Source organism: Scyliorhinus torazame, chromosome 7, assembly GCF_047496885.1.
Source record: "Scyliorhinus torazame isolate Kashiwa2021f chromosome 7, sScyTor2.1, whole genome shotgun sequence".
Taxonomy (NCBI): Eukaryota; Metazoa; Chordata; class Chondrichthyes; order Carcharhiniformes; family Scyliorhinidae; genus Scyliorhinus; species Scyliorhinus torazame.
In genome coordinates this window covers 138,105,185-138,128,318 of record NC_092713.1, presented here as the reverse complement: position 1 = coordinate 138,128,318, position 23,134 = coordinate 138,105,185, and positions in this window count along the sequence as shown.

Below are 23,134 nucleotides of genomic sequence, written 5' to 3'. Positions count from 1 at the left end.
CTATGGCTGGGGGCACTTCCTGCACACCTGCTGGCCCTGGAAATGTTCCTGGTCTCCCACATGCAGTAAGAGGAGCAAACCAAGGCTTTGAGTTCCCTGCCATGACTTACACTTTTAAATTAAAGCTTTCAAAGATGCATGATATTAGATTCAATCCTATCAGGCTGCATCACAGCCTGGTATGGCAACTGCTCGGCCCAGGACCGCAAGAAACTTCAGAGAGTCGTGAACACATCCCAGTCCATCACACGAACCTGCCTCCCATCCATTGACTCCATCTACACCTCCCGCTGCCTGGGGAAAGTGGGCAGTATAATCAAAGATCCCTCCCACCCGGCTCACTCACTCTTCCAACTTCTTCCATCGGGCAGGAGATACAGAAGTCTGAGAACATGCACAAACAGACTCAAAAACAGCTTCTTCCCCACTGTCACCAGACTCCTAAATGACCCTCTTATGGACTGACTTCATTAACACTACACCCTGTATGCTTCATCCGATGCCAGTGCTTATGTAGTTACATTGTATATGTTATGTTGCCCTATTATGTATTTTCTTTTATTCCCTTTTCTTCTCATGTACTTAATGATCTGTTGAGCTGCTCGCAGAAAAATACTTTTCACTGTACCTCGGTACACGTGACAATAAACAAATCCAATCCAATCCATTTTTCTGTGGCCCTTCTTTGCTTGTCCTCGTTAACATAAATTAGAGTCCTTACAGATTATAAACCACAAAACTTATTTTCAAACTATAATTGATGAAAGTTGGAAAGACTTACCATCCTTGTCCACTACTTACTGATCAGCTCTCTCCCTTGTAGCCTCAGCTGCAGCGGGGCAAGACCACTCTCTGAAGACTTAAAAATTATAAAGCAAGGAGAAAGAGTAAAGACCACCTCTTCCCGCTCTGCACTGAATCCCCACTCTGCTTCAAGTTCCTATGTTAAAATCTTAAAGCTCATTCTGCCTGTGGACTCAATCTGGATGTGGCCTCTCTCCCACTATTCGTGCGCAAAGCTCACTGTGTTAAAGGTTTCAGGGCAAGTTGAAAAGGCAGTTAAGAAATGTATGGGATTACTTGGCTTTGTAAATCAGGGAATTGAATATTAAATCAAACTTGGCTAAACCTTAATCACTGTTTAGGCCTCAGCCATATTATTGTGTGCAGTTCCATTTACTATACTTTAGGAAGGGTGTCAAGACCTTGGGTACAGTACAGAGGAGGATTACAATACAGAGTGGGTGGGGGGGGCTCAGGCCCAGACATTTGGCAGTGTCACCTGGCACCCGAGCATACTGGCACTGGCAGCCTGGCAATGCCCTGTTAGCTTAGCAGTCCCAGCCAAGCACCTTGGCAATGCTAAGGTTTCAGTGACAAGGTGTCAGGATGACAGTGCCAAAATGCTGGGTTGGCAGTGTAGACGTGCCCCGGTGCCAGAAGTGGAGCTAGGGGGCCACCCTGCCCTGTCCATGGCCACCCAAGGGTCTCCAAAGGCATGGGGGACCCCCAGGTACCGTTACACCTGGTCCAGGTTTGTGTGGACCAGTACTAAACAGCGGCTGGTCCAGGTATCACTGGCGAGGCCATTAGGTCCCGGGCTCTGGGACAATACGGTGCAATCATAGTCAAATAAGCAACATCTCATGCGAATTGGATGAATCTCATGAGACATCTTGACGAGGCCTGTAGATCGCGCCCGTAGAGGTTTTATAGCACTTCAACCTATTGTGTCCACACCGGTCATGAAGCACCCACCTACCTTAATCCCATTTTCCAGCACTTGGTTCCAGCAATGGCATTTCAAGTGCTCATCTAAACACTTCTTAGATGTTGTGAGGGTCCCAAGTCTACCACCCTTTTAGGCAGTGAGTTCCAGATTCCTACCACCCTCTCGGTGAAAGATTTTCCTCACATCTGTTCTAAATCTCCTGCCCATTACCTTGAAACTATCCCCCCTGGTGTGATGAATGGAGGATTTCAGTAATATTTGCTTCTAAATATTGGGACATTTTAAGGAGTAAATGCCTGGGGCTATGGTGTGTTTGTCTGCAGTGATCATGTTTTATTAAAGGAGATTTGTTTTGCAGGTCCTGGGAGCTTTTAGGAGCCAGAAGATGAAACTGACCAGAGGAATGTGGTTTTTAGTCTGGGCTAATGCATGATGGTTTGACTGGGGAAAGTCCCTGGAAAGTTAATTTGTTTTCAGCCTGGAGGGCTAAGTTGGTTTTCAGTGTGGGGAGATGATGTCATTGCTGGGTGGAGCCATGGAATGGAGAGACATTTTGGGAAAGCTTTGGAGAGGAGTTGTCTAATCTGTCTGACACCGAGTCTACAATTCTATCACAGTAGGATGATTAGCACAAGAGTAATAATATTTAAAGCAGAGCAGTCTTAGAACATAGAACATTACAGCGCAGTACAGGACCTTCGGCCCTCGATGTTGCACCGACCTGTGAAACCACTCTAAAGCCCATCTACACTATTCCCTTATCGTCCATATGTCTATCCAATGACCATTTGAATACCCTTAGTGTTGGCGAGTCCACTACTGTTGCAGGCAGGGCATTCCACGCCCTGACTACTCTCTGAGTAAAGAACCTACCTCTGACATCTGTCTTATATCTATCTCCCCTCAATTTAAAGCTATGTCCCCTCGTGCTAGACATCACCATCCGAGGAAAAAGGCTCTCACTGTCCACCCCATCCAATCCTCTGATCATCTTCTATGCCTCAATTAAGTCACCTCTTAACCTTCTTCTCTCTAACGAAAACAGCCTCAAGTCCCTCAGCCTTTCCTCATAAGATCTTCCCTCCATACCAGGCAACATTCTGGTAAATCTCCTTTGCACCCTTTCCAATGCTTCCACATCCTTCCTGTAATGCGGCGACCAGAATTGCACGCAATACTCCAAATGCGGCCGCACCAGAGTTTTGTACAGCTGCAACATGACCTCACAGCTCCGAAACTCAATCCCTCTACCAATAAAAGCTAACACACCGTACGCCTTCTTAACAACCCTCTCAACCTGAGTGGCAACTTTCAGGGATCTATGTACATGGACACCGAGATCTCTCTGCTCATCCACACTGCCAAGAATCTTACCATTAGCCCAGTACTCTGTCTTCCTGTTATTCCTTCCAAAATGAATCACCTCACACTTTTCTGCATTAAACTCCATTTGCCACCTCTCAGCCCAGCACTGCAGCTTATCTATGTCCCTCTGTAACTTGTAACATCCTTCCGCACTGTCGACAACTCCACCGACTTTAGTGTCACCTGCAAATTTACTCACCCATCCTTCTACGCCCTCCTCTAGGTCATTTATAAAAATGACAAACAGCAGTGGCCCCAAAACAGATCCTTCTGGTACACCACTAGTAACTGGACTCCAGTCTGAACACTTCCCATCAACCACCACCCTTTGTCTTCTTCCAGCTAGCCAATTTCTGATCCAAACTGCTAAATCTCCCTGAATCCCATGCTTCCGTATTTTCTGCAGTAGCCTACTGTGGGGAACCTTATCAAACGCTTTACTGAAATCTATATACACCACATCAACTGCTTTACCCTCATCCACCTGTTTGGTCACCTTCTCAAAGAACACAATAAGGTTTGTGAGACATGACCTACCCTTCACGAAACCGTGTTGACTATGTCTAATCAAATTATTCCTTTCCAGATGATTATACAACCTATCTCTTATAAACCTTTCCAAGATTTTTCCCACAACAGAAGTAAGGCTCTCTGGTCTATAGTTACCGGGGTTGTCTCTACTCCCCTTCTTGAACAAGGGGACAACATTTGCTATCCTCCAGTCTTCTGGCACTATTCCTGTTGACAAAGATGACTTAAAGATCAAAGCCATAGGCTCAGCAATCTCCTCCCTAGCTTCTCAGATAATCCTAGGATAAATCCCATCCGGCCCAGGGGACTTATCTATTTTCACCCTTTCCAGAATTGTTAACACCTCCTCCTTATGAACCTCAAGCCCTTCTAGTCTAGTAGCCTGAATCTCAGTATTCTCCTCGACAACATTGTCTTGTCTGAGGACTGGGAAGAAGATGAAACTCGGCAGGTGAACCAGCTTTTGGAAGATATTGAGCCAGAGTCTGAAGGAGTTCTAACAAGCCATGTCTGTAAAGCAGGTATTATTCTAGCCATGCTGATTTTAAGATGCATTGAGAGATGTATGTTTCTTTTCTTGTTGTTGAATGGGGAATTGAGCAGTAGTGTTTAAGGGGTAATTGTAAGTAAAAGAGTTTAATATTGTATTCCTAATAAAGTTTTGTTTTAAAATTACCAAATCCTTATTTCTTCATGCAGTCACTCCTGGAGTGAATCATTCTTTCCACACAGTCTTACAAATAAACTGAAATAGTGGGATTTTGATCCAATATCCTATCCACTGTTGCGGTCTGGTCTAGGTTTGTAATAAAATTGGGAGTTCGGGTCCAGGATAATTCCATGTTTGGCTTGGGTTATTGAAATTAAAGTCAGTGAGTGTGTGTGGAATGATTACGTTCTTTCAGGTTTTGAAATTTAATTAGGGAGTGATTGGAGATGGATCTTTCTGTTTCAAAATGTTTCCTAGGTGTGGAAGCGGTTACTCAGAATGATTTACAATGGGAGGCTAAAGCGAAACCTTTAGGTTTGGCGCAGAAGCTGCAGATAACCTTATCTAAAGGGATGGGGAAAGTAGAGATAATATAAGCCATAGCTCAATATTTAAATTTGCCAGGAACACAGCCTGAATCATTAGAATTAGAATCAAATAAAAGTGAAGAAATTGGAAATAGAAGCAAACGAATAGATTGGCAATGGCAAAAGCAATTATAAAGGAGAGATTGACAATGGCAGAAGAAAAGGAAGGGGCTTTTCAAAAGGAAATGGAAAGGAAGAAGATTGAGGTAGAAATTGAAAGTTTAGCAAAGGAAGAAAGGAATAACAAAAGAGAGAGAGAGAGAATTTGAACTTCCGGAACTGGCACTGCAAGCCAACTTAGATGATTGGACTTATAGCAGAAGCTGAGGAAGGTCTAGTAGAAGAAGAAGAAGAAATATTTCCCAGGCAAAAACTTAGTGAAATGAAAATCGCTTATTGTCACAAGTAGGCTTCAAATGAAATTACAGTGAAAAGCCCCTAGTCGCCACATTCCAGCGCCTGTTCAGGGAGGCTGGTACGGGAATTGAACCGTGCTGCTGGCCTGCCTTGGTCTGCTTTCAAAGCCAGCGATTTAGCCGTGTGCTAAACCAGCGCCAGATAATCAGAGTTGGGATATGTTTAAATATTTCAAGTATTACGAAGATTTGATGAGAAAGATGTGGACACCTTTTTCATCGCATTTGAGAAAGTGGCTAAACAATTGAATTGGCCAAAAACCATATGGGTAGTTTTGGTTCAAACAAAGTTGATACATAGAGCTCATGAAGTGTTTGCATCACTATCAGAGGAGGTATCCAGAGATTATGGTGAGGAAAACCATATTAAGGACATATGAAAAGAAAAAATGAAAATCGCTTATTGTCACAAGGAGGCTTCAAATGAAGTTACTGTGAAAAGCCTCTAGTCGCCACATTCCGGCACCTGTTCAGGGAGGCTGATACGGGAACATATGATCTAATGCCAGAAGCCTACAGACAGAGGTTTATAAATCTACAAAAAGAACCAGGTTAGACATATATAGAATTCAAAAGAATTAAACAAAATAATTTTGATTGGTGGATAAGAGCATTAAAAATAGACCGAACGTATGACGCGCTGAGGGAAATAATTATTTTGGAGGAATTCAACAGTTCACTTCTTGCATTAGTAGAACTCATGTGGAAGAACAAAGAGTTAAAACTGCTGGACAGGCAGCAGGAATGGCCAATGATTTTGTATTGGTTCATAAAGCAAAGTTTAGTTTTCTACATCAATTTTGGTCTGTGAAGGATAGCAACTGGGGAAATGAGACATTCACAGGTGGTCAATGCAAAGGAGATTGTTAAGGAGAGTGTGTCACAGGTTATAAAGGAAACCTATGATAGTGAAAGAGAGGTAAGAAAACCTAAATGTTCTCATTGTAATGAAGTTGGGCAGGTGACATCGCATTGTTGGTGGCTTAAGAGAAGAATTGGGAAGGCAGATTTGGTAAAACAGGAGAAGCCGGGGTGGCACGTTGGTGCAGTGGTTAGCACTGCTGCCTACAGCGCTGTGGACCCAGGTTCGATCCCGGCCCCGGGTGACTGTCCATGCGGAGTTTGCACGTTCTCCCTGTCCCTGCGTGGGTTTCACCCCCTCAACCCAAAGATGTGCAGGTAGGTGGATTGGCCATGCTAAATTGCCCCTTAATTGGAAAACAATAATTGGATACTCTAAATTTTAAAAAAACAGGAGAAGCCAGTGTGGTTTATCAAAGTGGGAAGAAAAAACATTATCCCAGTAGAAGAGGTGCAACTGAGTGCACAGCCTGTTCAGAGGTTAGTGGAAAGTACCAGCACTTTTTAAGGACTTTATTTGTGAGGGCAAAGTTTACTAGTGCGTCCAAGGTAGAGTAACTAAGTAGATTAAGATCTGAAGGGATACAGGATCAAGTCAATCTTTAATGGTGAGAGATAAGGTGACATGTAGTTTGGAAGGAGTATTGCCAGAAAAGGTGGGAACATGTGGAAATGCTGGTTAATGCCCCCTCCTCCAAGGGAAATGTTCCTTCCTATCCACATTATCTATGCCTCTCATACTTTAATACACCTCAATCAGGTTCCCACTCAGCCTTCGCCGCTCCAAAAAAAAACAACGCCAGCCTATACGGTCTCTCTTGGCACGGTGGCGCAATGGTTATCACTGCTGCCTCACGGCTCCAAGGACCTGGATCGATCCCGGGTCACTGTCAGTGTGGAGTTTGCACATTCTCTCCATGTCTGCTTGTATCTCACCCCCACAAACCCAAAGATGTTCAGGGTAGGTAGATTGGTCACGTTAAAAAAAAAGAGAATTTGGTACTCTAAATTTATTTTTTAAAAGTTATTTTCAAGGCTGAGATAGTCAGTTTTTAATCAGTAAGGGAATCGAGGGTTATGGGATAAAGCAGGAATGTGGAGTTGGGGATTATATCAGATCAGCCATGATCTCATTGAATGGTGCAGCAGACTCAATGGTCCGAATGGACTGCTTCTGCTCATACATTTTATGGTCTTATAGTCGAACAGGAAACATTCTCTCAGCAGCTACCCTGTTAAGCCCCCTAAGAATCCTAGATGCCTCAGTAAGGTCGCATCTCATTCTTATAAACTCCAATGAGTGGTGTACCACAGGCCTCTGTGCTGGGTCATTTATATAAGCGACATAGATTACTGTGTGGGGAGTAGGATCAGTAAGTTTGCGGATGACACAAAGATTAGCTGGGTAGTTAACAGTGAGGTTGAGTGTCTTGCGTTATAGGAAGATGTAAACGGGATGGTCAAATAGGCAGAAAAGTAGCAGATGGGATTTTACCCTAAAACGTGTGAGCTGATACACTTTGGATGGAGTAATGTGACAAGGAAGTATTCCATGAAGGGCTGGACACTGGGTTCTGAGGAACAAAGGGACCTTGGTGTGTTTGTCCATAGATCTCTGAAGACAGAAGGGCAGGTTATTAGGATGGTGAAAAAGGCATATGAAATGAAATGAAATGAAAATGAATGAAAATCGCTTATTGTCACAAGTAGGCTTCAAATGAAGTTACTGTGAAAAGCCCCTAGTCGCCACATTCCGACGCATATGGGACTATTACCTTTATCAATCGAGGCATAAATTACAAAAGCAGGGAGGTCATGTTGAAATTGTATAGAACTTTGGTGAGGATGAGGAATGCAGCAAAAGAGCAAGGTACTAGAAAGGGGATAAGTAGCTATAAGTAGTTAGGTAAAGTTAGGAGTAGATACTAATACAGGTGATTAGAGGATTAGGTTAGCGGACTTTTAAACAGCTCTAGCTTAGGCTGGAGAAAATGGGTAGCAGTCCAATTGCCTGTAAGTGGGATTCAAGGCATAATGAGGGGGATGGGTAGTCACTGAGTCGGCCTGTTGGGGAAGATACTGGTGAAAGGGGCCTCAGGGTTAAGGAATGCGGCGAAAGCCTATGGGAGCTTTGCATTTGCCACCATTGCCTTATTTGGTCGTGTGTGAAACTTGATTCTATGTTCATGTGTATAAGATACCATGTGCTTTGTTTTCACTCACTTGCTCTGGGGATCTCAGGCACTGTGTTGGTCCTGCTGTTATCAGAGTGAGTGTAGCTTGCAAGCTGCTTGGAATAAAATAGATTATTACCTACAAATCCAACTTGGTAATTTTACTGAGACCAGACTGAGGGCAAAAAGAACTCGAAATCATCAAGGACACAGCTGGAGTACTGTGTGCAATTCTGGTCACCACATTGTAGGAAGGGTGTGATTGCACTGGAGGGGGAGCAGAGGCATTTCACCAAGATGTTGCCTGGGATGGAACACTTAAATTATGAAGAGAGGTTGGATAGGCTTGGGTTGGTTTCGCTGGAGCAGAAAAGACTGAGGAGCAACGTGATCAAAGTGTATAGGATTATGGGGGCATGGACAGGGTGGATAAGGAGCAGCTGTTCCCCTTAGTTAAAGGGTAAGTCATGAGGGGACACAAAGTTGAAGGCGAGGGGCAGGAGGTTTAGGGGGGTTTTGAGGAAAATCCTTTTTATCCAGAAGGTGGTGACAGTCTGGAATGCACTACCTGGGAGGGTGGTAGAGGCGAGTGCCTCACATCCTTTAAAAAGTACCTGGATGAGCACTTGGCACGTCCTAACATTCAAGGCTATGGGCCAAGTGCTGGCAAATGGGATTAGGTTGGCAGGTCAGGTGTTTTTCATACATCGGTGCAGACTCGATGGGCCGAACAGCCTCTTCTGCGCTCTATTATTCTGTGATTCTGAGTACAGGCCCAATCAATTCAATCTCTCCTCATAAGAAAATCCCTCCGTACCCGGGATCAACCGAGTGAACCTTCTCTGGCTTCCCTCCAATGCCAGTATATCTTTCCTTAGATAAGGGGGCCAAAACTGTTCACAGTATTCCAGGTGTTGTCGAACTAGTGACTGGTATAGTTTAAGCAGGACTTCCCCATTTTCTATTCCATGCCCTTTGAAACAAAGGCTAATATTCCATTTGCCTTCCCAGTTAACTGCTAAAATTGTATGCTAGCCTTTTGTGATTTAAGCACAGAGACACCCAGATCCCTCTATGCTGCAGCTTTCTACAGTCTTTCTCCATTTAAATGATAATCAGCTCCTTTATTCTTCCTAACAAAGTGCATAACTTCACATTTTCCTACAGTATATTCCATCTGCCAAGTTTTTGCCCCACACCTAACCTGTCCATAGCCCTCTGAGGACTCTTTGCGTCATCCTCACCATTTGCCTACCCACCTATTTTTATGTTATCTGTAAACTTAGCAATAATGTATTCACTTCCCTCATCCAAGTCATTAATATATATTGGAAATATATTGACTCCCTATGGCACTCCACTAGTCACAAATTACCATCCTCAAAATGCTCCTCATATCCCAACTCTCTGTCTTCTATCAGGGTGGCACGGGAGCACAGTGGTTCGCATTGCTGCCTCACAGTGCCAGGGACCCGGGTTCAATTCCGGCCTTGGGTCACTGTCTGTGTGGAGTTTGTACATTTTCCCCTTGTCTGTATGGGTTTCCTCTGAAAGTTTTGATTTCCTCCCACAGTCAAAAAATGTATGGGGTAGGTGGATTGGCCATGATAAACTGCTCCTTAGTGTCACGGGGAAGTTAGGTTATGGGATTGCAGTGATAGGGCGTTGTGATGATATAAATAAAGCAAGTTTGTACATAATGTTATGCATGACCTCTGACCACTAGGTGGCGGTATAAACCCACCACGTGACCCTGTGGCTGGGGAATTGGGAATAGGTCATGGTGAAGGATAGACGTATTTTGCAGTAGCTCTACTATAGTTATTTAGTGTTTGTAGTTTATTATTTTATTTATCCTACTTATCTTAACACGCAGTTGTTTCATAAATGTTTTAAACTAGATCTTCTGTAGTTCATCGTTCACTTTGGCCAGTATACAAACCATGACAGGCGGGACATAGGTGGAGTGTCATTTGGAGGGTCGGTACAAACATGATGGGCCGAATGGCCTCCTTCTGCACTGTAGGGATTCTATGATCAGTTAGCCAATCCTCTATCCATGCTAATATATTTCCCTCAACACCATGAGCTCTTTCTTGTCTTATTAATTAGCCTTTTGTGTGGTACCTTATCTAAGGGTATTTTTAAAAATCGAAGTACATTACGTCTGCTGCTTTCTCTTCATCTACCATGCTCCTTACCACCTCAAAGAATTCTAATAAACTTGTCAGGCACTGATCTCCCCTTCATGAAGCCATGCTGACCCTGCTTGATAAGATGTATCTAGGCAGATACATGAATGGGCAGGGAGCAGAGGGATACAGATCCTTAGAAAATAGGCGACAGTTTTAGATAGAGGATCTGGATTGGCGCAGGCTTGGAGGGCCGAAGGGCCTGTTCCTGTGCTGTAATTTTTCTTTGTTCTTTGCTTGATTATGTTATGCATTTCTAAATGCTCTGCTATCGCATCCTATATAATGGACTCGAACATTTTTCCAATGGCAGAAGTTAAGCTAACTGGCCTATAGTTACTTGCTTTTTGTCTCTTTCCTATTTTGAATACGGATATTACATCAGCAGTTTTCCAATCCTCTGGGACTATTCCAGAATTTAACAATTTGTGGAAGATTACGAACAGCGTATCCATTATCTCTGTACCCACTTTCTTTAATATCCTGGGATGCAGCCCATTAGGTCCAGGGGACTTGGCCTTCATCCCCATTAGCCAGGTGAATTGGACATTCTGAATTCTCCCTATGTGTACCCGAACAGGTGCTGGGGTGTGGCAACTGGGAGATTTTCACAGTAACTTCATTGCAGTGTTAATGGAAGCTGACTTGTGATACTAATGAACTTATTATTATTAGTTTCCCTCGTATGTTTTCCCCAGTGACAGTTATTGTATTTATTCCCCCCCCGATTATTTATTTTTGGAATGTTATTAGTGTCTTCCACCATGAAGATTGATGCAAAGTATTTGTTTAACTCCTCTGCCATTTCCTGGCTCCCCATTATTCTTTTCCCAGTCTATTTCTCTAAGGGGTCTATATTTACTTTGTCCTCTTTTGTCCTTTTTATATATTTGAAGAAACTCTTGATGTCCATTTTTATATTACTTGCTAGTTTATCTTCCTCTTAATTTTTTTAGTAATCTTTTATTGGTTTTTTCATCTTTTGTTGGTTTTTAAAACTTTCCCAATCCTCTGGCTTCCCATGAATCTTTGCCACATTATGGGTGGGATTTTCCGTCAGCCAACGGCGGAATTGGGAAAGGCGATTGGGTGGACAATCGGACCTGATGCCGAAATCGTGGCCGGCGCCAGGTTCACGCCACATCGGAATTCTACAGTGCCTCTACAGCGGCGTCAATGTGTCCCACTCCGTATGTACAGTAAGCCATTGGCATATCATTAGCGGGCCTGACTAGGTATTCTCCGGGCCTCCACGATTGTCCGACTGCACTGGGGGGAATTCCCGATGGCAGGTTTCACTTGTGCTTTTAAAAATTGACAAAGAAACGTTGTGGCTGATGAGGGAGAGAGAGGAGATAGGGCATGGAGAGGCACGACTGTGAGCTGCCAGGCTGAACACTGGCCGGGGTGCCCTGCCAGGGCTGGGTGGGGAGGGGTGACCAGGGGATGGGCCGAATGGCTGGGGTGAACCCCCACCCCCCTCCCCCCAACGGGACTGGGGTGATGTCCAGGCATGGACTGCCATTACTCTCCTGGGTCCCGGATGCCCCCTACACAGACCATGGACATGCTGATTCATAACCAAAATCCGCACCCCCCAAGGCCTCCACCGTGGACACCATGCTTGAGGCTTTGGCCTGGGTGACAGACATGGTCAGCACCAACACCTGCTCCTGCACGCATTTGGACTCCTCCACCTGCGCCTGCAGGTGCTGAAGGCTCGTCGACAACACCTCATGTTGTCCCTGGGTTGGCCTGCACTCCGACCGTCTGCTCCCTCAGGAGTCTCTACCTCCACCTACTGTACCGGAGCATGTGTGGTGCGCACCAGAGAATGTCTCAGGAGCGTCTTCACTAACATGCCCAACCGAGGTATCTCTGGGATGGTGGGGGGTGTTGGAGACAGCTGTAACGGGAAATCCGTGTCATTCCGACTCGAGCTCCGGGGTGTCCTATGTCTCGGGTCTGTGGCTCACATCCATGTTGGTGTTCTTGTCGCTGGCCAGCATCTGGGCTCTGACTGTGGCTGTGACTAGGGTTGGGGGACACCAGAAGGACCCACCCCATCACCAGCAGCTCCTGCAAGACACAAGACAAGATGCATGATAAGACCGTAGGCTGGGGGCAGTGGGGCAGAATGAGGGGTGGTGAGGGTGGTGTGGGGGTGAGGGTGATGTGGGGGTGAACATTTTGTGAAGGTGGGGGTCGTGTTGGGGGGGTTGACACACGTCATGGGGAACCGCAATTCAGCGGGGTCTCACTTCCTCACCCGACGCTGATCTCCAGCCTGGCGACTGCCCATTTCCCAGGCCCACCAACCGCGTCCAGTGCCCTCTGCTACACCGCAGTGCGGGACCACAGAGCCAGCGGTTCGCTGCAATCTTTTCCCACTCCTTCCAGTTATGGGCATCTGGCCATGGCGGCCAGTATGGGTGCTGGCATGTGGTGCAAGGTGGGGGTTCGGATGCCCTCCGGGTAGGGGGGGTTACGGTAATGGGTGTGTGGGATGGAGTTTGGTGCCAGGGGCACAATGCTGCCTACTCACCCTGGCCACCCTGAGGAGGTTGTGCAGTTTCTTATGGTACTGCTGGCTGGTCCGGATGGTGTTGCTCATGGCACTTGCTGCCTGCTCCCAGGCACAGTGAATGGTGGTGGCTGGCAGCCTCCTTCCCGAGCCAGGGTACAGGGTCACCCGCCTCTTCTCACCACAGGGTGTGTGGGCAGCACAGCAGCACAAGTGATTAGCACTGTGGCTTCACAGCGCCAGGGTCCCAGGTTCGATTCCCTGCTGGGTCACTGTCTGTGCGGATTCTGCACGTTCTCCCCGTGTCTGTGTGGGTTTCCTCCGCGTGCTCCGGTTTCCTCCCACAGTCCAAAGACGTGCAGGTTAGGTGGATTGGCCATGCTAAATTGCCCTTAGTGACCAAAAAGGTTAGGAGGGCTTATTGGGTTAGGGGATAGGGTGGAAGTGAGGGTTTAAGTGGGTTGGTGCAGACTCAATGGGCCGAATGGCCTCCTGCTGCACAGTATGTTCTATGTTCCTCCACAGCGTCTAGCAGGGTCTCAAGCTCGCCGTTCATAAAACGGGTGCCGCTCTCCTCGGTACAATTTTTATGGCTGGGATATGTGTGGGGAGTGCAGAGTATATATGCGGCTTTAGATAGTAAAAGTTTCTACAAATACATAAAACAAAAAAGAGTGGCTAAGGTAAATATTGGTCCTTTAGAGGATGAGAAGGGAGATTTAATAATGGGAGATGAGGAAATGGCTGAGGAACTGAACAGGTTTTTTGGGTCGGTCTTCACAGTGGAAGACACAAATAACATGCCAGTGACTGATGGAAATGAGGCTATGACAGGTGAGGACCTTGAGAGGATTGATATCACCAAGGAGGTAGTGATGGGCAAGCTAATGGGGCTAAAGGTAGACAAGTCTCCTGGCCCTGATGGAATGCATCCCAGAGTGCTAAAAGAGATGGCTAGGGAAATTGCAAATGCACTAGTGATAATTTACCAAAATTCACTAGACTCTGGGGTGGTCCCGGCGGATTGGAAATTAGCAAACGTGACACCACTGTTTAAAAAAGGAGGTAAGCAGAAAGTGGGTAATTATAGGCCAGTGAGCTTAACTTCGGTAGTAGGGAAGATGCTGGAATCTATCATCAAGGAAGAAATAGCGAGGCATCTGGATGGAAATTGTCCCATTGGACAGACGCAGCATGGGTTCATAAAGGGCAGGTCGTGCCTAACTAATTTAGTGGAATTTTTTGAGGACATTAACAGTGCGGTAGATAACGGGGAGCCAATGGATGTGGTATATTTGGATTTCCTTTGACAAGGTGCCACACAAAAGGTTGTTGCATAAGATAAAGATGCATGGCATTAAGGGGAAAGTAGGAGCATGGATAGAGGATTGGTTAATTAATAGAAAGCAAAGAGTGGGGATTAATGGGTGTTTCTCTGGTTGGCAATCAGTAGCTAGTGGTGTCCCTCAGGGATCAGTGTTGGGCCCACAACTGTTCACAATTTACATAGATGATTTGGAGTTGGGGACCAAGGGCAATGTGTCCAAGTTTGCAGACGACACTAAGATAAGTGGTAAAGCAAAAAGTGCAGATGATACTGGAAGTCTGCAGAGGGATTTGGACAGGCTAAGTGAATGGGCTAGGGTCTGGCAGATGGAATACAATGTTGACAAATGTGAGGTTATCCATTTTGGTAAGAATAACGGCAAAAGGGATTATTATTTAAATGATAAAATATTAAAACATGCTGCTGTGCAGAGAGACCTGGGTGTGCTCGTGCATGAGTCGCAGAAAGTTGGTTTTCAGATGCAACAGGTGATTAAGAAGGCAAATGGAATTTTGTCCTTCATTGCTAGAGGGATGGAGTTTAAGACTAGGGGGGTTATGCTGCAATTGTCTCAGGTGTTAGGCCACACCTGGAGTATTGTGTTCAGTTTTGGTCTCCTTACTTGAGAAAGGACGTACTGGCACTGGAGGGTGTGCAGAGGAGATTCACTAGGTTAATCCCAGAGCTGAAGGGGTTGGATTACGAGGAGAGGTTGAGTAGACTAGGACTGTACTCGTTGGAATTTAGAAGGATGAGGGGGGGATCTTATAGAAACATATAAAATTATGAAGGGAATCGATAGGATAGATGCGGGCAGGTTGTTTCCACTGGCGGGTGAAAGCAGAACTAGGGGGCATAGCCTCAAAATAAGGGGAAGTAGATTTAGGACTGAGTTTAGGAGGAACTTCTTCACCCAAAGGGTTGTGAATCTATGGAATTCCTTGCCCAGTGAAGCAGTAGAGGCTCCTTCATTAAATGTTTTTAAGATAAAGATAGATAGTTTTTTGAAGAATAAAGGGATTAAGGGTTATGGTGTTCGGGCCGGAAAGTGGAGCTGAGTCCACAAAAGATCAGCCATGATCTCATTGAATGGCGGAGCAGGCTTGAGGGGCCAGATGGCCTACTCCTGCTCCTAGTTCTTATGTTCTTATGTTCTTATGTTTAGCTTGTCAGCCTCCTGGGTATCAATCGCAAACCCGGCGAATCCCGTACCGTTTCTCATTGGAATCGATTGTGTTCCATGTGTCGCCGATGCTAGCCCCTCAACGGTCACTGAATCGGTGCAGGTGCAGCGCCAGTTTTGCTATCGTAGAACTCCATTTATCCTGATCCAGCATCAACACACTCAGGAATAGAGAAGTTTCCTATGTTTTATCTTTCCGTTTAATGTTGTCCTTCATTTCCTTGGTTAACCAGAGTAGATTTATCCCCTTCCTAGAATCCTTCTTCCTCACTGGGTTATATTTTTGTTGTGAATCATGAATTATTTTCAAAATCGACTGCCATTACTGACCAACTGTCTTTCCTGCTTCACTATTTTCCCAGTCCACTCCAGCCAATTCTGCCCTCATTCCCTTCATAATTACCCTTATTTAAGTTTAGCACATTTGTTTCTGACCCAAGTTTCTCACTCTTAAATTGAATGCTAAATTTTATGGTCATTCTGAGATTGTTTATGGTCATTCTGAGATTGTTTATTAAACCTACACATTACCAAATCCAAAATAGCCGGATCCCTGCTTGGATGAAATGAAATGAATGAAAATCACTTATTGTCACAAGTAGGCTTCAAATGAAGTTACTGTGAAAAGCCCCTAGTCACCACATTCCAGCGCCTGTTCGGGGAGGCTGTTACGGGAATTGAACCATGCTGCTGGTCTGCCTTGGTCTGCTTTCAAAGCCAGCGATTTAGCCCTGTGCTAAACAGCCCCTGGGACAGCCAATATGAACAACATATTGTTGTTGTTACTCTGAAAGGGATAGAGGGGGAAAAAAAAATCACCATTTAAAAACCCAGACCCACCCTCACACAGGTAACCCTCCAGGTGACCCACTACACCCCCACTGCCTAGATCCAACCCCCTCCCTCCTGACCCAACCCCCATCTCCCAACCCCAACCCCCTCGCGACCCAAACCGACCCCAAACCCCTTCCTAGCCCGAACTGACAACCCCATCCCAACAGCCTGACCCCCCTCCCAAACTGACACCCCCCTTCCGGTATGAACCCCCCCCTCTCCCAGACTGACCCCCCCTCTCTGGACTGCCTCCTCCCTGCGCCCCTTCCCCCCCGGCATCAGGCAGCTGCTGCCGTAAAAAGGAGTGACTTCCCTCTCAGCACCCCAGTTACTCCTCGTCGATGCAGCCTCACCCAGCCTGAGTGAGGAAGGTTGGGTGAGACAGGAGCTTCAGCATCTCAGTGTGGGCAAGTCCATTGAGAGTGGCAATTTGCCAGAGATTGTCACTTTGAGAAAGTTAAGGGCCAATAATATCCTTTGACAAATAGTCATCTGGACTCGAAACGTTCACTCTTTTCTCTCCCTACAGATGCTGCCAGACCTGCTGAGATTTTCCAGCATTTTCTCTTTCATTTCGGATTCCAGCGTCCGCAGTAATTTGCTTTTAGCCAATAATATCCTTATTCTAATAAGTCAATGATTCACAGACAGTGTTGTGGTTGATCCCAATTAAAAGACTTCTCATTACCTCTCAAGCCACAATCTGTAAGGGGCGAGTGGTGCACAGAAGCACATTTGTATCAGATGTCATGATGTACTTACTCCAACAGAAGCCTGGTCTACTGCTCGGGCCTGCAGATTCTTTGCTTCTCAAACAGCAGTTTACTGTTTCTCCTCGAGACGTCTCAGATTTGGAAAATAGCAGCTGATCCAATGAGGCAGGTGGCAAGCACCAACAAATCAGAAGGGTTGGACCAGGGTGGGCAGCAGAGTTGGATGAGTGAAGGCAGCAGCGCTGGACGGGGGATGGCAGCAGAGCTGGATGTGGGATGACAGCAGCGCTGGACGGGAGATGGCAGCAGAGATGGATGGGGGATGGCAGCAGAGTTGGACGGGGGATGGCAGCAGAGTTGGCCGTGGGATGGCAGGAGCGCTGGACGGGGGTTGGCAACAGAGTTGGACGGGAGATGGCAGCAGGGCTGGACGGGGGATGACAGCAGGTTTGGACGGGGGATGGCAGCAGAGTTGGACAGGGGATGGCAGCAACGTTGGCCGTGGGATGGCAGCAGCGCTGGACGGGGGATGGCAGCAACGTTGGCCGTGGGATGACAGCAGCGCTGGCCGGGGATGGCAGCAGAGATGGATGGGGGATGGCAGCAGAGTTGGATGGGGGATGGCAGCAGAGTTGGCCGTGGGATGGCAGGAGCGCTGGACGGGGGTTGGCAACAGAGTTGGACGGGAGATGGCAGCAGGGCTGGACGGGGGATGACAGCAGGTTTGGACGGGGGATGGCAGCAGAGTTGGCCGTGGGATGGCAGCAGCGCTGGATGGGGGATGGCAGCAGCGCTGGATGGGGGATGGCAGCAGGGCTGGACGGGGGATGGCAGCAGATTTGGACGGGGGATGGCAGCAGGGTTGGATGGGGGATGGCAGCAGCGCTGGACAGGGGATGGCAGCAGCGTTGGACGGGGGATGGCAGCAGAGTTGGACAGGGGATGACAGCAGAGTTGGACGGGTGATGGCAGCAGCACTGGACAGGGGATGGCAGAAGGGCTGGACAGGGGATGGCAGCAGCGCTGGACAGGGGATGGCAGTAGGGTTGGCTGGGGGATGGCGGCAGCGCTGGACGGGGGATGGCAGCAGAGTTGGACGGGGGATGGCAGCAAAGTTGGACGGGGGATGGCAGCAGAGTTGGACGGGGGATGGCAGCAGAGTTGGCTGGGGGATGGCAGCAGCGCTGGACGGGGGATGGCAGCAGCGCTGGACGGGGGATGGCAGCAGCGCTGGACGGGGGTTGGCAGCAGCGCTGGACAGGGGATGGCAGCAGCGCTGGACAGGGGGTGGCAGTAGGGTTGGACGGGGGATGGCAGCAGCGCTGGACGGGGGATGCCAATGATAGAATGGAAATAGCAGTGAGCTGGCTTTGAGCACATGGAGTAGAAGAGGAGAAGGTCAGCTAATTATAGACAAGATGTTGGCTAAAGCAAGATGCATCCAGATTGCAGCCATTCCATTGAAATCGATGTTGTTCCAGCAGCAGCATCCCGGCATGTCTGAAATGATACAGCTACTATTTTGAACAACAGAATCAAAGAATAATACAGCACAGAAGAGGCCCTTCAGCCCATCAAGTCTGCACTGATATACGAGAAACACCTGACCTGCCGACCTAATCACATTCGCCAGCGTTTGGCCCATGGCCTTGAATGTTAAGACGTGCCAAGTGCTCATCCAGATACATTTTGAAGGATGTGAGGCAACCCGCCTCTACCACCCTCCCAGGCAGTGCATTCCAGACTAATACACGCACTGGGTAAAACAGCTTTTCCTCAAATCTTCCCTAATCCTCTTGACCCTCACCTTCAACTTGTGTCCCCTTGTAGCTGACCCTTCAACTAAGGGGAACAACTGCTCCCTATCCACCCTGTCCCTGTCCCTCATAACCTTGCACACCTTGATTTGGTTACCCCCCCAATCTTCTCTGCTCCAGTGAAAACAACCCAAGCCTATCCAACCTCTCTTCGTAACTTAAGTGTTCCATCCCAGGCAACATCCTGGTGAATCGCCTCTGCACCCCCTCCAGTGCAATCACATATGTGGCGATCAGAATTGCACACAATACTCCAGTCTGTAGCCTCACCAAAGTTCTATACAATTTCAACATGACCTCCCTGCTTTTGTAAACTATGCCTCGATTGATAAAGGCAAGTGTCCCACATGCCTTTTTCACCACCCTATTAACCTGCCCTACTGCCTTCAGAGATCCATGGACAAACATGCCAAGATCCCTTTGTTCCTCAGAACCCAGTGTCAGACCATTCATTGACTCCTTCCTTGTCAAATTACTCCTTCCAAAGTGCACCACCTCATGCTTTTCAGGGTTAAATTCCATCAGCCACTTTTCTGCCCATTTGACCATCCCGTCTATATCTCCCTACAACACTAGACACTCAACCTCACTGTTAACAACCCCGGCCAATTTTTACGTCACCTGCAAACTCACTGATCCTACCCCACACAGAGTCATCTAAGTCATTTATATAAATGACAAAAAATAGGGAACCCAGCACAGATCCCTGTGGTACTTGTCATAATATACACCCGTATATCATGGTGCAGACACACACACACACACACTGATGGACATGCAGTGGGACCAATCTGCATACACAACACCGCAGCCAATCACCAGTGAGAGCACACGCACTATAAAGACAGGGGACAGGAGAGTTCCCACTCATTCTAGTAGCAGCCAGCTCAGAGCACAGAGCTCACAGCCTGCAACACAGACATTCACCATGTGCTGAGTGCATTACCTGGTTAGGACAAGGCAAGGGTCAACAGTTAAAGCTGGTATTGCATTTACCCACAGTACAAGTATGTTAATATGGCTAGCCCTTATAATAAAATAGAGTTGCACCACTTCCAGTGTTGGTGACCTGTTTGTGATCCAGAACATCCAACACATCATGGTACAAGGAGTGAACTGGTTCAGTCCAGATAGCCATACCTCAGCGTACAGTGACAACCAGCAACGATACCCAGGCAAGATGTTCGAGATCCGGGTTCCGCAGCAGCTCCAGTGCCACGGCGATCTCCGCGAAAACTGACGGGCATTCCGGCAAAAGTTTGAAATCTTCCTGCTGGCAGCCGAACTAGAAGACCTGGCTGATCCTGAAAAAACAGAGTTTTGTGAGGGCCACGAGGAATCCAGCACGAGTTTTAAGGATGCATAGTAATAACATTTATTTACAATAACATATATATATAACAGTATCAGTAACTTCCCTTGCTGCATACTCCATCCTGCTGGTTCCTGAACTGGCCAGCTTTATTTATACTAGGAGTTTACTAATGGTTTCTCCACCCCCCTCATTGGGGAAGCACATACTCATACAGGATTGTGGGATTGTCATTAGTGCCCAGCCAATGGTACGTAGGCAGGTTATAACATCCCTCCCCCCCAAAGTCCAAGAAATCCCATCCTCGTCGCCGGTTTTGTGAGGGCCACGAGGAATCCAGCACGAGTTTTAAGGATACAAAGTAATAACATTTATTTACAATAACATATATATATATATAACAGTAGCAGTAACTTCCCTTGCTGCATACTCCTTCCTGCTGGTTCTTGAACTGGCCAGCTTTATTTATACTAGGAGTTTACTAATGGTTTCTCCGCCCCCCTCATTGGGGAAGCTCATACTCCCACAGGATTGTGGGATTGTCATTAGTCCCCAGCCAATGGTACGTAGGCAGGTTATAACACAGAGCTTCTCCTCACCATCGCTGGTGCGAGAGCAGAAGAAATCTTTTAAAAATTCAAGTTCGTCCAGGCAGTCCTGGACAAATTCGTCAAATACTGTGAGGAAAACACACTCGAACCAGCAAGGAAAGGTAAGAGAAGCGCCAGTACTCACCTCGAAGCCGAAATCCCGGAGCAGAGAACGATTTTGGTCGGCGGCCATCTTTCTAAAGGGACTGCACTTGCGCAGTTGCGCGATCATGAAAACGGCCATCGGTAAAGGAACCACGATCTGCGCATGTGCAAACGCCTCCTACGTGCTATGTCATGCACGTCATGATGTCAGAGGCCCCGGACCACGCCCATTTAAAGGGGAAACGTCCCAAATCAAAGAAAAAATCTTTTAAAGCTGTAAAACAACCTTCCTTCACCTGGCATGACAGCACAATGCCTCAAATTGAACCAGGAAATGAAATAAACCTCCGAAGAACCCTGCAACAAGCAGTTACCTATCCCCAAACCGCGTCCGATTCCGACTTCCCGCAGACCAGTGACACCGAGGACCCGAGGGAGCCTTTTCGAGTCGCTGTTATAGCAAAGAACAGGCTGTCCCCGAATCAAACCACCAGCAGCTGTCGGTGAACAGCACTGATCCAGACGACGAGTGGTGTGCCACCCTGACGGTCAACCGATCCCAGATATGATTCCGCCTGGACACTGGTGCTTCTGCTAATATCCTAGCGTGGCCAGCCTTTCAGACCCTTGGGGTTAAACCAACCATTCTTCCGTCAACCTGCCAACTAGTGGACTACAATGGCAACGTCATTCCTGCTACCGGTTCATGCCAACTCGAAGTGATGCACAACTCGCGAAAAGCCATCCTTCCCTTCGAGATCGTAGGCTCCTCAAAGGACTCTGTGCTAGGCGCAAAGGCGTGCAAACTCCTAAACCTCGTTCAACGAATACACTCTCTCTCTCCAGAGGACACGTCTGCCTTCCAGGATGCAAACTTCAGGGCGCAACTCAATGTCATCATCGACCAGCACTGCGACGTTTTCGAAGGCATGGGCACGCTTCCATACACTTACAAAATCCTGCTCAAACAAGACGCCACGCCTGTGGTTCATGCACCTCGCAGAGTCCCAGCACCCCTCAAGGACCGCCTCAGGCAGCAGCTGCAGGTCCTCCAGGACCAAGGAGTGCTCTCCAGAGTGACAGAACCAACCGACTGGGTCAGTTCCATGGTATGCGTAAAGAAACCCTCCGGCGAGCTCCGGATCTGCATTGACCCAAAGGATTTGAATCGCAACATAACGAGGGAGCATTACCTTATCCCCAAGCGCGAGGAGATCACGTGCAAGATGGCTCAGGCCAACATCTTCGCCAAACTTGACGCTTCGAAAGGATTCTGGCAAATTCAACTAGACAGGTCCAGCAGAAAGCCGTGTACCTTTAACACCCCGTTTGGCAGATACTGCTCCAACAGGATGCCGTTTGGGATTATATCGGCATCAGAAGTATTCCACCGGATCATGGAGAAAATGATGGAAGGCATTGAGGGTGTGCGCGTCTATGTTGGTTGACGACATCATCATTTGGTCTGGATCATATCAGTCGCATCCAGCGTGTTTTCAAACGAATACGGGACCAAGGCCTTCGTCTCAACAGAGCCAAATGTTCCTTCAGCTCAAGTTCCTAGGGGACCACATCTCCCGGTTGGGTGTGTGGCCGGATGCGGACAAGGTGGCAGCCATCACGGCCATGCAGAAGCCAGCGGATAAGAAGGCAGTCCTCCGAATTTTGGGCATGGTCAACTTCTTGGGGGAGTTCATTCCCAACCTCACCTCCCATACCACAGCCCTCCGGAACCTGGTCAGGAAGACGACAGACTTCCAATGGCTTCCCGCCCACGAGCGCGAATGGGAGGAGCTTAAGACCAAGCTGACCACGGCCCCGGTATTGGCATTTTTTGATCCCACGATGGAAACAAAAATTTCAACGGATGCCAGCCAATCCGGCATTGGAGCGGTGCTCCTGCAACGCGATGAGCCCTCATTATGGGCCCCCATTGCATATGCGTCACGTGCCATGACCCCCACGGAACAGCGCTACGCGCAGATCGAAAAGGAGTGCCTGGGCCTGTTGACTGGGGTCGACAAATTTCATGATTACGTGTACGGCCTCCCCCAATTCACTGTCGAGACCGACCATCGCCCGCTGGTCAACATTATACAAAAAGACCTGAATGATATGACCCCTCGCCTCCAGCACATTCTGCTTAAACTCCGGCGGTACGATTTCCAGCTCCTATACACCCCGGGCAAGGACCTGATCATAGCCGACGCTCTGTCCAGGGCAGTCAACACCCCATGTGACCGAGAGGGGTTCGTCTGCCAGGTTGACACCCATGTGGCCTTCACGGCCTCCAATCTGCCGGCCACGGATGAACGCCTTATCCACATTTGCAGCGAGACTGCGGCTGACCCCCTACTACAGCATGTCATGCATCACATGAC